The following is a 15878-nucleotide window of genomic DNA, read 5'->3' as shown; positions in this document are numbered from 1 at the left end:
CCATACTGCAGCCTGACCCAGCAGAAGCCAGATGTCCACAGGCAGGGAGGGAGCCACTGCAGCCTGACTCTCCTTGCTGGTGCTTTCCTTTGGCTAAACCCAATTGCAAGCTTTGGACAGGATTCCAAGAGCTCAGTGTCCTGAAATGTAGACTACAGTAGCAAAGTGGGGGCCGAGTAATGCTGGGTCCACAGAGCCTCCATCAAAGGAGTCAAGGGAGCTGCAGTTCCCTAAAGCAAAACCATCTTAAAACAGAGAGAGCCATCAGATTAGGGCCAGCGCTGCTCAAAATGCCCAACCACCAAGAGCATCCCGATAGACTGCTTACATAGCCGGCCTGGAAGTCTCAGCCCTCTGTTATTCAGTCCCCTGATTAACGGCTGTAATTGTCCTAATTTCATCAGACCGGCTCCCATAGGAAGCAGTGATATCCTGGTAGATGTGGTTCTTTCCAGACACCACTGCAGTGCCGAAGGCTCATCCCCTGACTGTTTCTAATGAACTCTGCGCCCAGTTGGGAAAGTCTCAGCTGATAACATGGTTTGAATTTATTGCTATTATTTGGCCAGAAAAGATTACCAAGGTCCTAGGCAAGACTTAACAGGGTTGTTCAGTGGGTTAGAAAGGACTTAAACAACCATGAGGACCTGAGTTCAAATACATACAGTCCACATAAACAGCCTGGCATGGTCACATGATGCACTATGGGAGGTGGAGACAGGAAAACCCTTGGGGCCTTCTCTGCCCTTTGAATACATGTGCTTGGGTGCATATACCTGCATGCATGAATATGCACACACACGCATGCACACACGTGCATATACACACGCACACACATGTGGGCATGCACACACACACACATGCACACACATGCACGCTGAAGCCAAGGAAGTAGGATTTTGGAATATTCATGCAATGCAATAGTATTTTGATATCCAATTGTAATCACTATCTCTTGTGGAATCTTGTCAAGAGCTGGTAGATGGCTTGTTTGTTCGCTAGAGCATCTGGGGCCTCAGGTGGATGATTTCAAAGTTGTCATTGTCTGGAGGATTAATCAGTCATACACTGACAGACACTAACACTAGGAAAGGGCTGAAGTGAGCCTGTTGTTTAGAGCATCTACGGGTGGCTGGCTTTCTGTACAGCATGTGCTTTTTCACATGGCCATTTGGCTCTGAGGATGACAAGAAGGAGAGCTAGCTGTGCTCACACACAAAGGCATAAGAATTACTCAGCATTGCCCGAGCCACCATCTGTTGACTGTGACAGCAGCAAAAAGACTGGCTAGGGGAGGGAGCAACGAAGACACTGGAGTTTTCGAGGACAGGGTCTCATGTGTCTGAAGCTTGTCTTGAGCTGTGTAGCACAGAGAATTCTGATACTCCTGCTTCTCCCCCCAAGTGCTGGACGTACAGGTCTGTCCCACCAGGCCAGGTTTACGCGGTGTTGGGGAGCTAAGCCAGACTTTGTAGATGCTAGGCAGGCACTCTGTCAACTGAGCTACAACACAAGGAGAGACGGATGAGCATCTTTGTCATACTAAGAAAGACCTGTCGCTGACAGGTTCATACGGGTGCAGACATCTTTGGAAAATATGACATAACTGTTATGAATATGTCATAAGAGGCTTTCCAAGGCCTGGGGTAATACCCACAATAGGTTATGAAATAAAGAATAAGTGAAGCCACTTACCAGCCAGGCATGGCAGCCATGCCTTTAATCTGAGCTCTCAGGTGGTGCTCTGTCCCTGAGAGCAACATATCTACATAGCAAGTTCTAGAACAGCAAGAGCTCTGTCATGAGATCTTTCTCTCTAATAAACAACAGCAAAAAACTATAGACCCAGAAACCAAAACAAACAACTCCCCCAGGAAAACACACACAAACCCCAGTATATACAGAACAACCCCAGGTCGAAGGCTTGTGGCTTTTCTCCAGTAGTGAGGTCACAGAGAACTCACGTTTTACTTCTGGTTCTTCTAAAATAAAAGAAAACAAAAATGCAGGATGAATGTTCTCTCCTGTCACCCTTACCCAGGAGTGGATGTCACCTGTCGCCCTTACCCAGGGGTGGATGTCACCTCCTGTTGCCCTTACCCAGGGGTGGATGTCACCTCCTGTCGCTCTTACCCAGGGGTGGATGTCACCTCCTGTCGCCCTTACCCAGGAGTGGATGTCACCTCCTGTCGCTCTTGCCCAGGGGTGGATGTCACCTCCTGTCGCCCTTGCCCAGGGGTGAGTGTCACCTCCTGTCACCCTTGCCCAGGGGTGGATGCCACCTCCTGTCGCCCTTACCCATGGGTGGATGTCACCTCCTGTCGTTCTTGCCCAGGGGTGGATGTCACCTCCTGTCGCTCTTACCTAGTTGTTTGCAGAAACAAGGCTTTGCTCTGAAGTCTTCAGTCCACAATCCTTCCGTTTCAGGTTCCTAAGTGCTAGGTTACAGGAACGCATCACCAAGCCCAGCCTGAAACGTTGTCTTTCCGCAAAAAAGAGAGCCCCTTCTGAATTCAGGGTCAAGTGCCTCCTGCCTGTGTAAAAGGCCATCCTCCTGCCTGTGTAAAAGGCCATCCTCACTGTGACAGGGGTCTATTCTTTTCTTTACTTGAGGGACTTCAGGGATGGTGACTGTGAATGGACTCTGGTCAACAATGAGTTTTTAATCTGGCTTCGCAGGGTTTTTTATGTTGATTTTAAAAACTAGGGGAAGCCCCTTTGGGAGTGGCAGGACTTGGACCTCTCTACATCCGAAGATCTAGAAACAAACATTGGCTCTTGCATTTAAGCAGCCTCCCTAGCACATTGGTAGCTGTACCCAGAGAGGACACAGCCTCTCCAGGACCATGAGGCCCCACCCGGTTCTGACATGTATGTATTCCACATCTACACTGGAGGTTACTTATCTGGCCACTGGTTGGCTTTGAGCCCCAGTTATTTGAGTTTGGCATCTTGTGTCTAATAAGGAGAGCTTGTGAGTGTCATTACCACCAAGGTTTGGATTATGTCTCCATGTGGGTTCCTTCTAAAGTACACAATGAGCCTAGGATTTAAGTGCAAGTAGTCATGGGAAAGGCCATTCCACAAATCCCTTTATAGGAAGATCAGCATGAGTCAGAGGTAGACAAAGGCTAAATTACTAAGAAGGAAGCGGTGAGCACTAATCCTCGGGGCACCATGTAAGAGACAGAAAACTGGTGTTGAGGAAGCAAGGCTGTTTGTCCACCAGTTGCCTGGAACATTGTCTTCTTCTCACCATATTCCTATAGACAGAAGCAGGAAGCTGAAAATGTGAATGCCAGGCAGTGTCCAGGTGCATGCCAGGGTCCAGGTGCATGGCAGCGGCCAGGTGCATGGCAGCATCCAGGTGCATGCCAGGGTCCAGGTGCATGCCAGGGTCCAGGTGCATGGGAGTGTCCAGGTGTATGGCAGCATCCAGATGCATGGCAGGATCCAGGTGCATGATACCATCTAAGTGCACAGCAGTATCCAGGTGCATGGCAGCACCCAGGTGCACGACAGCATCCAGGTGCACAGCAGTATCCAGGTGCATGCCAGCGTCCAGGTGCATGGCAGCGTCCAGGTGCATGGCAGCACCCAGGTGCATGCCAGCATCCAGGTGCATGCCAGGTCCAGGTGCATGCCAGGTCCAGGTGCATGCCAGGTCCAGGTGCATGGCAGCATCTAGGTGTACGGCAGCATCCAGGTGCATGGCACCATCTAAGTGCACAGCAGTATCCAGGTGCATGGCAGCATCTAAGTGCACAGCAATATCTAGGTGCATGGCAGCATCCAGGTGCATGCCAGCGTCCAGGTGTATGGCAGCATCCAGGTGCATGGCAGGATCCAGGTGCATGGCACCATCTAAGTGCACAGCAGCATCCAGGTGCATGGCAGCATCTAGGTGCACAGTGGAACGGCTCTAGCAGTGTCTGCAAAAAGCTGGTTTTGTCTTGTCTCCCCCCTGGCACCTGGCACGAAGGTGACACTTTGTCCATGTGAAGGGTTGGAAGCAGTCTACTTTCTCATCCCCATCCTGATGGCTTTCCATGGGAAATGGGGTGCATTAAGTGAGTTGTTGCATAATCCTAATTTGTTCCAACCTCTTGGTGTTGGGGGTGAATCGCTGGCAGCATGCATACTGTGCCTGCAGGTGGGCTTTGTGACTTTCAGGACCATCCTCCTCAGAGCTGGTGGTGCTCCTGGGTTCAGGTTGCTGTGGCCCTGGCTTCTGGCAGTGTTTGGCTACACGGATAGCATGAATGAAGTAAAGTTTAATTAAAGATTAAGCTCCTAGAGATGTTGCTTGTCTCCTCCTGGGTCCTCAGTATAGGTGAGAGTCTGGGAGGGCAGCCCAAGTCACTGTGCTGAGACCAGACCTGGCTGTATGTGTGATGGACTGATTTTTCTCTTAGGTCCTTGGGTGGATGCTTTTGTTGTTGTTTGTTTGTTTGTTTTTTGAGACAGGGTCTCACTGTGTAGCTCTGGCTGTTCTGGACTCTTTATGCGACCAGGCTGGCCTCAAACTCACAGAGAGGCCTCTGCCTCTCAAGTGCTGGGATTATTTTCCATTTTATGACAAGGTTTCATGATGCATAGGCTAGCCTCCAACTTGCTATGTAGTAGAAGGTGGCCTTGAACTTCTGGTCCTCTGTCTGCATGCCCCTCCACCTGAGTGCTAGGGTTACAAGTCACCATGCCCAGTTTCTGTGTTGCAGGGGATTGGACCTCATGTGTGCTAGGGAAGTACTGTACCATCTGAGCTACACCCTCAACCTCCTCGGGCAGCTTTACGCAACACCTTCCTTTTTCTCTTGCGAAGGGAGATTCGATGCTGAGGTATAAAGACAGGCACCACAGAAGGCTTAAGACAGTCAGTATAGAATGGCTTCTCTGGTTTCTTATTGCATACCATGATGTCCTGAACCTCTCAACCAGCAACTTTTGACAGATCTAGTGGGAAAGATGACAGCCTTGATCTCTGTAGGTGGCTTCCCGGGTACAGATGTGGACGTGGAAGAGGGAGCCCAATTCCTTCTATATCTGATGACAAATGGGGCACGTTTCTCAAAGTTTGGATCTCCATGGTCAGTTCATCCAGAGGAGAATCAGGCTGATGAAACTGGAAGTCTGAGTATGGAGGTGGGTGGAAGCTAAAGTGAGTATGGAGGTGGGTGGAGGCTAAAGGCCTCTCTTTTCACAGAGGACTTTCCCCTCATCTCCCACATACTTTCCCTGTAAGACTTCACCAAGGATGCTATGGCCTAGCATGTTAGCTAGTGCACGGCTTTATTTCCAGCACTCTGGAAGCAGAGCCAGGTGGATCCCTGTGAAATCAAGGCCAATCTAGTATTCACAGTGAGTTCCAGGACAGCCAGAGCTACAGAGTGAAACCCTGTCTCAAAATAAAATGAATTCTTTGGAAGGCTATTTGTTCGGGAGGTTTGTTACTTTTCTTATTTCTGAGACCAGATACCTGGCAAGAAGTAACTCAAGGGACAGTAGGTTTATAAGGATGCAGCTCCATGTGTGGCCAGGAGCAGCTTGGCTGCAGCAGGGACATGTGGTAACTGCTTGCCCACATCTCAGAGGACCAGAAAACAGAGATGAGACAGGAAGTAGGCCATAAATCTCAAAGCCCACTGTCCTGGCTTCCTTTGGTGATGAACAGCAATGTGGAAGTATAAGCCGAATAAACCCTTTCCTCCTCAGCTTGTTTCTTGGTCATGATTTTGTGCAGAAGTAGAAGCCCTGACTAAGACACCCACTCTTCTACTAAGGCACTATCTCCCAACCATCCGAAACAGCGGACGATAAAGTATTTGAACAAGCCTGTGGGGGACATTTTACAGATCAGGGGCAATACCTTCTTAGTCACCTTTACCCATAATCAATGAATATGTACCCCAACACTGACACACCTCACCCCATCCACTGTAAAAAATAATTGAAGCATAAAGGACCATTGGACATTTTTACCTGCCCTGCTGTTTGTAAGGATGGAAAGCCAGGCCCTGTATATGCCAAACCAGGAATTCTACCACTGAGCTGTAACCCCAGGATTGTTGACTGAGGTTGGTAAGCTGTAGTCTGTCTGTCTGTCTTTCTTTTTTCCTTTCCTTTTTTTTTTTTTTTTGTGCACACTGCCAAGCTGACTTATTTTCTGCATATAGAGGAGTCACTGGAAGACCAGAAAAGCCACATTGGCTCACATAAGGTGAACTGTGAGGTTGACCAGTTGTCTTTTTCCTAGCTCTACACAAGGAGCTTGAGTAGTGGTTTAGTTTGGAAGCTCATATTTTTTTTTCAGAAGTATTGATGACGATTGTCTAACTGTCCCTGACATTTTTTTCTTTTCTTTCTTTTATACGATTTCATTCTCTACCCACAGTAACCAGAGTAGAACTCACTATGTAGTCCAGGCTGGCCAGGAACTCACAGCAATCCCCCTGCTCTAACTCCCTGTGGATAGTGACTACAGATGGGAGGCACTAAACCTGCTTCTCATAATTTCCCATTTAGACAGCTCTGTGACCTGTCTTGTTTCTGTCCTTCCTGGGGCCTCCTGAAGATGACAGCAGTGTCTGTTAACTTCTCAAGTGTTTCCACAACGTTTCCTGGCTGAAATCTCTGAGAGCAAGAACACTGTCATTGCTGGGAATCACATCTGATGCTTACAAATCAGAGACCTGCTTTTCAAGAGGGATGCAAATGGAAGAAAAGGTGTGAAATTAGATTCCAGAATGACAGGGACTTGAACAGGCAAAACCCTGAAGGCCTACTACCTGTGTTTCACGCGCTAGGGACCGGCTCAGAGAGGGACACAGGCCAGTCCTGAATTAGGGGCTCTGTTTGTGGTCTTGTTTCTCCTACTTCTTTCCTGTTTGAATTCCGTTGAGCTCATCTTCTGAGCTTCCTTTTTGTTTTTAGTAATTTATTTAATTTTATTTTATATGTATTGGCATGATGGTGTCAGAACCTCTGGGACTGGAGTTACAGACAGTTGTGAGCTGCCATGTGAGTGCTGGGAATCAAACCCAAGTTCTTCCAGCCCATGGGCTTCCTCCCTCCCTCCCTCCCTCTCTTTCTTTCCGTTTTTTTCTTTTCCTTTTGACACAAGGTTTCTCTGTGTAGCCCTGACTATCTTGAAACTTGCTTTGTAGACCAGGCTGGCCTCAAACTCAGAGTTCTGCCTGCCTCTGCCTCCCAAGTGTTGGGCTTAAAGGCGTGTGCCACCATGCCTGACTAGTTTGTCTGCTTTTTTTGTTTGTTTGTTTACTTGGTTTTTGAGACAGGGTTTCTCTGTGTAGCCCTGGCTGTCCTGGAACTCATTCTGTAGACCAGGCTGGTCTTGAACTCACAGATCTGCCTGCTTCTGTCTCCTGAGTGCTGGGATTAAAAGTGTGGGCCACCCCTCACGCCAACCCCCGTGTGTCTGCTTTTTGGAAACAAGGTTTCATTGTGCAGCTCACACTGTGCTTGAACTTGAGATTTTCCTATCTGCACTTCCCCTTGGCTTCAAGCGCCTTGTTTGTGTTTGTCGTGATATATTATCGCTCTATTCCGGCAGAGCAGCGTCTCCACCAAGTTCCTACAGCCACAGCAGGGGATTTTTATATTAAGCCCCTAGCATTTCAAGCTCACCTGCATATCATGGCTCCTACTGAACACTTGTTAAAGCGAGCTCCTCTCCTTCCCCTGCAGAGATTCTGGTTCTGTCAGCCGTGTGCCTTCTAAGCTTTCACATCCTCACATTTCCTAAAATCATGACCAGGCACGATTCATGACAAGGACTTGGTACCCCATACATCATGCCAATAACAGTTACCTTGAGGCTAAGTCCAATCATTCTGAAAAGGTCTTTGCAGTTAGGAAAGGGTACCCGGGCCCTCAACCAGATGTGTCTTGATTTCTTTCCGGTGGTTGTATTAAAATACCCTTACAATAGCAACTTAAAGGAGACTATGTTCTCTTGGTTCCAAGGTATGGATTGTGGTGATGCTGGAGTAGCAAGAACTCAAAGCGGCTCGTCTCAGAACGTCCACAGTCAATAGCCGAGAGAAATGAACAATGGGTATTTGCTGATGGCCTAGTGCAAGCTCCTCTGCCCAGGTGATAATGCCACTCACATTAAGCAGGAAGTCACACCGTAACTATGGCAACCAACTTAAATAAGACCAATGCAAATGAAAACAAATGAGACTTGTCTGATCATAAATGGTCCAATAGCGACACCTATCAGCCATATTCAGAATTGCAGCTTTTTTTTTTTTTTTTTTTTTTTTTTAACCAAAGTATAAAATAGACAGGCCTATGGATTTGTGGCTCAATCAGGCCAAGCTATTCCTGATGCACTTAACAGCAATATGAAGGAAAAGTAAAAACAGAAATGGTATCTTCAGCATGGTAAGTATATGGGGTCTCAGCCTCAGATTTTCAGTTTTTCACAAGCTATGAAGATTAGATGATATAAGTAGACAGTCACAGGCCAACTCAAATTAGACACCGCCTCCCGCCCCGCCTCCCGCCCCACCCCCCACCCCCCGCCTCGACCCCTGCATGTGCGTCTTGAGATTCTGAACTTCATGGCCTATTGCAGACTGTCAAGTCGACAGTGAACACCGACTGTCCCAGCTGCCTCCACATTCACACCCTCTGGGATTCTAGAGAATTATCTCAACTAAGTCATCTTAGTTGGCTTTTGGAAGGACAGTTGTCTGCAACCCAGAAATTAGGCAAATGGTTGCTTTGAAGTGTCCCTCTAGAGATCAGGCTGAGTGGCTCTTTCAAACACAGGGCCCCAAGAAGTGGGGGCTTTTACCCTACCCCAACTTCACCCCTACCCCTACCGCTACCACAGGGTGTTTCTAGAATAGATAGGTGTCTAGGAGGTAGGTGAACTCTGGGCCTATCAAAGTGCTCTTCGTCGCAAAGGTTTTGACTTTTTTCTTGAGCACATGGAGTATCTGAGACTGTGTCCAGTGTAATTATAACCCATCAATGACTCTGCCTTGGGGTTTTTTCTCTAAGGCCAATACATATGAAAGCACATTAATCTATGAAATATAAAGGCAGGGTATAAATTGGCTAATATCGCCCCCTATTGGCCCTATTCAGGCACTACACCCACATCTCCTTTAAACCAGGGTGCAAAATAGACACACCTGTGGACAGGTGACTCAGCCTGGCTGTTCCTGACACACCTGAAATCTACAGGAAAGGGACGGGAGAAAGAAATGCTGTCCCAGGGCAGTTGGTGAACAAGCCGAATTTCAAGTGAAATTGTGGAATTTCAAAGCAGCTGGCGAGGGTGCTGGCAAGGGTGCTGGTGAAGGTAGGGATGTCCGGTGGAGCTCAGAGTGGACCGCAAAGCCCACAGCCAATGGGGAACATCTTACTCAATAGACACAGATCAGCCTGGAGTGCATGGCAACGGAAACATGATGTGTCAAAACCCAGACAGCGGGGCAGCGTGGGGCATACCTGTAAAGCCTGCGCTTGGGAAGTTGAGGCAGGAGGATCGTAAGTCCAAAGCCAGCTTTGCTATGGGGTGAAACCCTGTCTTTAAACTGGCAAAACAAAGCTGTGAGGGCTGCATCTGGAAACTTTGTATCCTTAACTAATTAGGGTCTGGGAGAAGGGAGCGGCATCAGACTTGAGAAGTTACAAACACAATTGAGCAAAAAGAGGGGGAAAAACAACTAGAAGGACAAATGGACAGTAAGAACATAAAAGGGAGAGGTAAGAAAAGGCAAGCCGGGCAGTGGTGGTGCACACCTTTAATCCCAGCACTCGGGAGGCAGAGGTAGGCGGATCTCTGTGTGTTCAAGACCAGACTGATCTACAAGGTGAACAAGACCTTGTCTCAATAAATTTTCAAAGACAAAGAAATTGGCATTTTGAAAACTGATAAATCTTTGGAAACACTAATCAATAAAAAGAAAAGAAAGAAAGAAAGAAAAAAAAACCCTGGGCCTGGTGACTCATGCCTGTAAGCTATGCACAGAGGCCAACCTACGCTGAGTAATTGGTCTGCCTCTAGAAACAGCCAGGCCCAGAGCCAAGCCACTCTGGCTGCTGTTCTGCTGCGTCTCTGTGTGGAATGCGTCCCAGGGATCCAAGGCCTGGCAAAGAGAGACAATTCAGTTCCCACATTGGCCTCGACTCCCACGGCTGCCTCTGGTTTCCACACAGCTCTCCAGCCCCAATTTTCTCTGTGGACAACCAGAAAAGCTAACTTGGACCAGATGCTGATGGTGGGTGACCAATCACCAAGTGGCAAAATCCACCGAATACACTGAGGCAGGTGACCATACTGAAACATCACCTCCCTTGATCAATATTTGTCCCTGGGTGAAAACTTCCCCTCAGCTCCTAGCCTCTCCAAGGAAACAGTTGAGCAGTGGCTCAGTCCAGCTGGAAGTTAATTCAGCGACACATCTTCTCCGGGAAGGGATGCAAGTAGCTAGGCTGCGGTTAGCAGCCGTTCAAGTCAGCGTGGTGTTTTCTTTTTAAATCTTTAGAATATTTTATGTGTTTTACCTGCACGTATGTGTGTGTGTGTACCACGTGCATGGCTGATGCCCTCAGATGCTAGAGAGGGCATCAGATCCTCTACCCAGGGCCATTTTGGTCATGAGCCACAATGGCCAAGATGCAGTTTCCTTGGTCACCTTATCTAACTCTTGTCTACTGGCTCCCCACGGAGTCCCTGAGGGGACCGTCATCATCAATAATGGATGAAGACACCGAGGTGCGGGAGGCGACCTGCCGTAGTACACAGTGAGGATCCACTGTACCAGGAATCCCCAAGGGCCGAGCAGGGCTCAAGCCATCTCCTGGCTAGAGGATCAGTTGTGCAGGAGGGGAAAGCATCTTTTGAGGTTACCTTTCCGACACGAGGAGCTGACGTCATGACGACTGTTTGTCAGACAGCCTGGGGCCTGCCCTGACTTGCTATGGCCCGCCACTTAAGAGAACATTTGTAGGATTGCAAAGTCACTGCTTCAGGAATCAAAAGAAGGATCACCCTAAGTGGGACGTAACAGTGCTGAGAAATGGTTTCTGTCCCGTACATGAATCTTTATTTAAACAGTCCTATCTGGCCATCCTATGTGGCCATGTGGCCATCTTCCGTGGCTGAGCTAAGCACTTGGAACATAGACCCCACGGCCTTGGCACCTCAAATACTTAATGGGGAGAAGCCTGGCAGCACAGGCAAAGGCGAGATGCTAAGGTGTGGTGACCAGAAGAGCACAGAGGTGAGGAGAGTTAAAACTCAGACGCAGATGAAGGAGAAGAAAAGGGTGTCAGCACTGACATTAGACTTGAGGGCACAGGTGGCACAATGCCATCTACGTATGTGAGGCAGAATGGAAGGCAGGCACTCAGTCATGTTAGTCTTCTGTTTTTGATTTTTGTGTACATGTGTTCATGTGTCGGGTGTGCATGCATGTGTGTGTGGAGGCCAGAGGTTGAGGGCAAGCATCTCGCTCAGTTGCTCTTCATCTTATATACACTGAGGCAGGGTCCCTCCTTGAACATAGAGCTCGCTGCTCTGGAAGCCAAGTTTGCTCCAGGGGTCTTTTGTCTCTGCCTCCCGAGTGCTGGGATTACAGGTGGGCCAACACTCCTACCCTACCATCTACATGGGTGCTAGGGATTTGAAATCTGGTCCTGGTACTGTGTAGCAAGCATTTTAACAACTGAGTCATCTTTGCAGCCCAGTCACAAAAATTTCCGGTGATTTGCAAATTGATGTCCGATGGGATGGCATCAGAAGGGAATGTGAGATCACGTGAGGTTTGCTTCTCTTGTGGATGAAAATAATGTCTCTGTCCTTGTGTTGTCAGATGGAGAAATGATAGAGAGGATTGCCTGCAGAGCGGGGATGGCTCACAGGACATACAGGTGTCACGCACACTTGCGTGATAGCGGTATTTGAGGCGAAAACTTTAAGGAAAGTCAGCCTCCTGCCTCCACATTGTTGTCTGGTACTCTAAACTCAGAGGTGGCTCAGATATGTCTTCGTACTTGTGTGCTAAGAACTCACCAAGATATCATATTCTTACAGCTAACAAGAGAAAATTCAGACATTGTTTTCTGACCTTCACCAATGTTTCTAACTATCTTAGTTTAATGTTTTAAGTACTAGAGAGTAATTGAAAGGTTTCTCTCACTCTAAGACATTAACTGAAAGAGTTAGGTCGAGATTCTCTTCTGTCTGCCTCTAACAAGAACCAAAGAATTAACATAAAAATACCTCAACAGTGAGGGCTCTACCCCTCTTCTTCTTGTTCTACACCTGGCTTTTAGAAGTCAGGTGACCTTAGATGTGGGGGTCGCTTGTCTACGTGACTTCAGTCTAACACTAGGACTGGAAGAAGAAGGACTTAGACACACATGTAAGACTAGCACTAGAACTTAGATGGGCTAAGACTCAGATTCATGCGATCCACATTTCCCCGGGCCCAGAGCGCTTGGGCCCGGGAGATGCAGCACCAGTTCAGAGGAGATAGCTGCTGCTTTAGACCCAGTATGTTTTAGATAGCCTCAGAGGTACCTCAACTGTTGAGCTGCCAGATTTTTCATTTCTCTTTTACAATGATTGTAAAAGCCTCATGCCATTTTAAAAGAAATACACTCAGATTTTACACCACCCATGTGTAGTCTGTTTGTCAAAGCCGAATCCCGTGCCCACCTGGCCAGAATCCCTTGTCCCGCGAAACAGGGACCCCGCGAGAAATCCCGGTCCGTGGCATACAGGGGTTCTTGTCTTAGTGAAAACAAGATGCCATCTCGTTAAGCAGAGAGAAGAGCACACACTACGTTGTCGGAAGTGAGGCTGAGTGGGAAAATGGCTTTCAAGTATCTCAGAGATGTCTCCATGTCTTCAAGACACAACAGAGAATGAGGGCTGGAGGAAGAACATGAAGGGAGAGCTTCTCTCCAGGTGCTTTTAGCTCATCCAGATGAGTATTGAGTAGTGTGACGGAACAAAGAGTCAGGATTGCCTCCGCACACAGTCTCATGCATACTGGGCTGGCCTTGCACTCACTGTGTAGCAGAGGATAACCTTGAATTTCTGATCTTCCCACCTCTTCCCAGTTTGTGGTATTTGTCAATAGCCAAACCCAGGTCCTTGTGTATGCTAGGCATGAATTCAAGGGGGCAGGATGAGAGTGAGGGAGAAGTGAGTGTTTAGGAGGGTGTAACTGTGGATCTCTGCTGGCCTTCATGTGGAGGATGGATGGACCCTCATGCCTGTGGGACTGGGCAAGGCTAGGCTATGAGTGCTTCATGTGGAGGATGGATGGACCCTCATGCCTGTGGGACTGGGCAAGGCTAGGCTGTGAGTGCTTCATGTGGAGAAGGATGGACCCTGATGCCTGCGGGACTGGGCAAGGCTAGGCTGTGAGTGCTTCATGTGGAGGAGGATGGACCCTGATGCCTGCGGGACTGGGCAAGGCTAGGCTGTGAGTGCTTCATGTGGAGAAGGATGGACCCTGATGCCTGCGGGACTGGACAAGGCTAGGCTGTGAGTTCTTCATGTGGAGAAGGATGGACCCTGATGCCTGTGGGACTGGGCAAGGCTAGGCTGTGAGTGCTGAGATCAATCAGCTGTTTGCACTACAGTGCAGGACAAGAGGAAGCAGCAGGGCCAGGGCCTGTTAAACTCAGCTGCCCAAAGGGCCTGCTGTCAGGGTTCCTACTAGAGTAACATCTCTCAAGATTCACCAGGAGATTCCTGAACCAGGGACCGTCTAGTATGGCACTGCTGGATCCAGAGAAACCAACACCTGGAGTGTCATTTGCAGGAGAGGAAGAGCCTGATTCTCCACAGGTCCGTCTTCACATGCCAGCCATAAATTGGAGAGCACTGCTGGTAGACTGTCCAGGCTGTATGACTCCCTACTGACAATGCAGAAGCCTCAGGGTTTTTCTGGCTTACTCACTCACTAGAGGTCATAAGCAAACATCTCTGTTGACACAGAATTAACTTCCGAGGAGCATGTGCGGTGGCTGTGTACATTCCGAGGCTTAGGCTGCATAAACACTATCATTTCTCCCAAGTGACAGAAAGTTGAAACTGTTTTTTATGGACTGTATAAGGGATTGGCTGAGATCAGTGTGGATAAATGCCTACACAGCTGACCATAAGTTGATTGTGTGTGTTGGCCAGGAGCCATGGTTTTCCTCTGGGTGTCCACAAGAGGGTGCTAACAGGCCACCTTAATCTGCCTCAGTTTAACTACATTTCCAGCTGGTACCCAGCCTTTCCATTTTAACACTCTTGGTCTATCAAGTGGGCTGCTGGAGACTCCCACTGCTCTTCCTGTAAACTACCCCCAGCCTCTAACGAGTCTACAGCACTCATTTGTTCAGACCACGTTCTGATGGCTAAGGATGGAGGGCCCTTTTCTGACTTCGGGGGATACTGTTTCCATCCAGTAGGTAGCATCAATCATGCTGGCAGGGACTAAAAGTCCTACCTCCACTCCTTAGACCACATGTCTTGCCCAAAGGGCTTCAAGGGTGGCTTTCAGGTAAGAAGTATGTGTAACAGTAAGCTGGAGGTACCAGCCAGCTTCCTTCTAGAGCCCTCTGGAGACCCAAGATCTTCCTAGGATAAAACAGGCTACCCTGCAGGAAGCCTGTGAGCACGTGAGACTCCCCAGGAACTTTGAACTTTAGACCTTTTGTATGTTGACAGTCACACAGCTCTCTGATCGCTTGTTGTTTGAGACAGGGTTTCCAGTAGCCCTGGCTGGCTTTGAACTCCTCTATCCTGCTTTTACCTCTTTAGTGCTGGGATTATAGGCATGTACCACCACCACACCCATTGCTTCTTGCATGAAGTCTGTAGGCTACTAGTTTGAGATGAAGGCAGGAGACCCAGGCTCATGTTGTTGGTGGGCTGCGGCAATCAGAATGTCAGCTAGACAGGTGAAACACCCATCATGTTGAGTACAACTTGCCAATCTGATTCTCACAGGCATGTCATCCTGTAGTGCCTGGGATCTAGAGCAACCAACGACAGTTTGGCACCACCCCCCCTTTGGCGCCAACCCGACTCCATACTGCTTTCCTGGAGAAACATGTGGAGCCTCCCATGCCTGGCCTCTGCCCACTCTGTCTGTGCACGATCCTCATCACAAGCCTTGTCCAGGCAGTTCACTTGCCGAGCTTTTAACATGCTGCCACTGAAGGCAGGCTGCCTTTAACTTATCAGATGCCATTCAGACATCTCACTTGATGAGCAGACGTGCTGGGAGTGACCTACGGCCTGACTTCTGGACTATGGACACTCCTTCCTGTAGCTGGAGGATAGCTGGTGACCCAGAAGTTGCATTGCCACCGTGGCTGGGGTGGAACTGTTCCTTTACTGTGACGGACACTATCCCCCGAGGAGAACAGCTTGTCCTTCAGTAGGCAGGGCAGGCTGCTCCTTGAGCCTCCAGAATGCCAGGCTGACAGGCAGAGCAACCTGTCTAGTCCAGACTGCCTCCACCAAAGCTCTCCTTTCATAATGGTTTGCCAAGGTCTCTGTTAACTCAGGGTCCAGGGACAAATTTCTGTGCTCCTTGATACTCAGTTTTGTACTCCAAAGCATAAACCACTGGAGAGAATGCAGCCTGTACCTTCCCACAGAAGACCACGCTGTCTGTCTGTCTAGCTGGCAGTTTTAAGTGAGGTCGCTTACCTCACTTATTCTGTGACAGACACTGTGCAGAAGACGAGGCAGCACACAGCCTCTCTCTCCTTACTCTAACTCCCAACTGCTCTCAGTTCCCATCTTTGAGGCCTTCCTTGACAAGAGCCTGTCTTCTAGGTGCATCCACACAGGATTCTGATGCCAGCCGAAGCCCTGCTTCAGT

This window comes from Mastomys coucha, unplaced genomic scaffold, assembly GCF_008632895.1.
Source record: "Mastomys coucha isolate ucsf_1 unplaced genomic scaffold, UCSF_Mcou_1 pScaffold23, whole genome shotgun sequence".
NCBI classification, from domain to species: Eukaryota; Metazoa; Chordata; class Mammalia; order Rodentia; family Muridae; genus Mastomys; species Mastomys coucha.
This window is presented reverse-complemented; position numbering follows the sequence as displayed.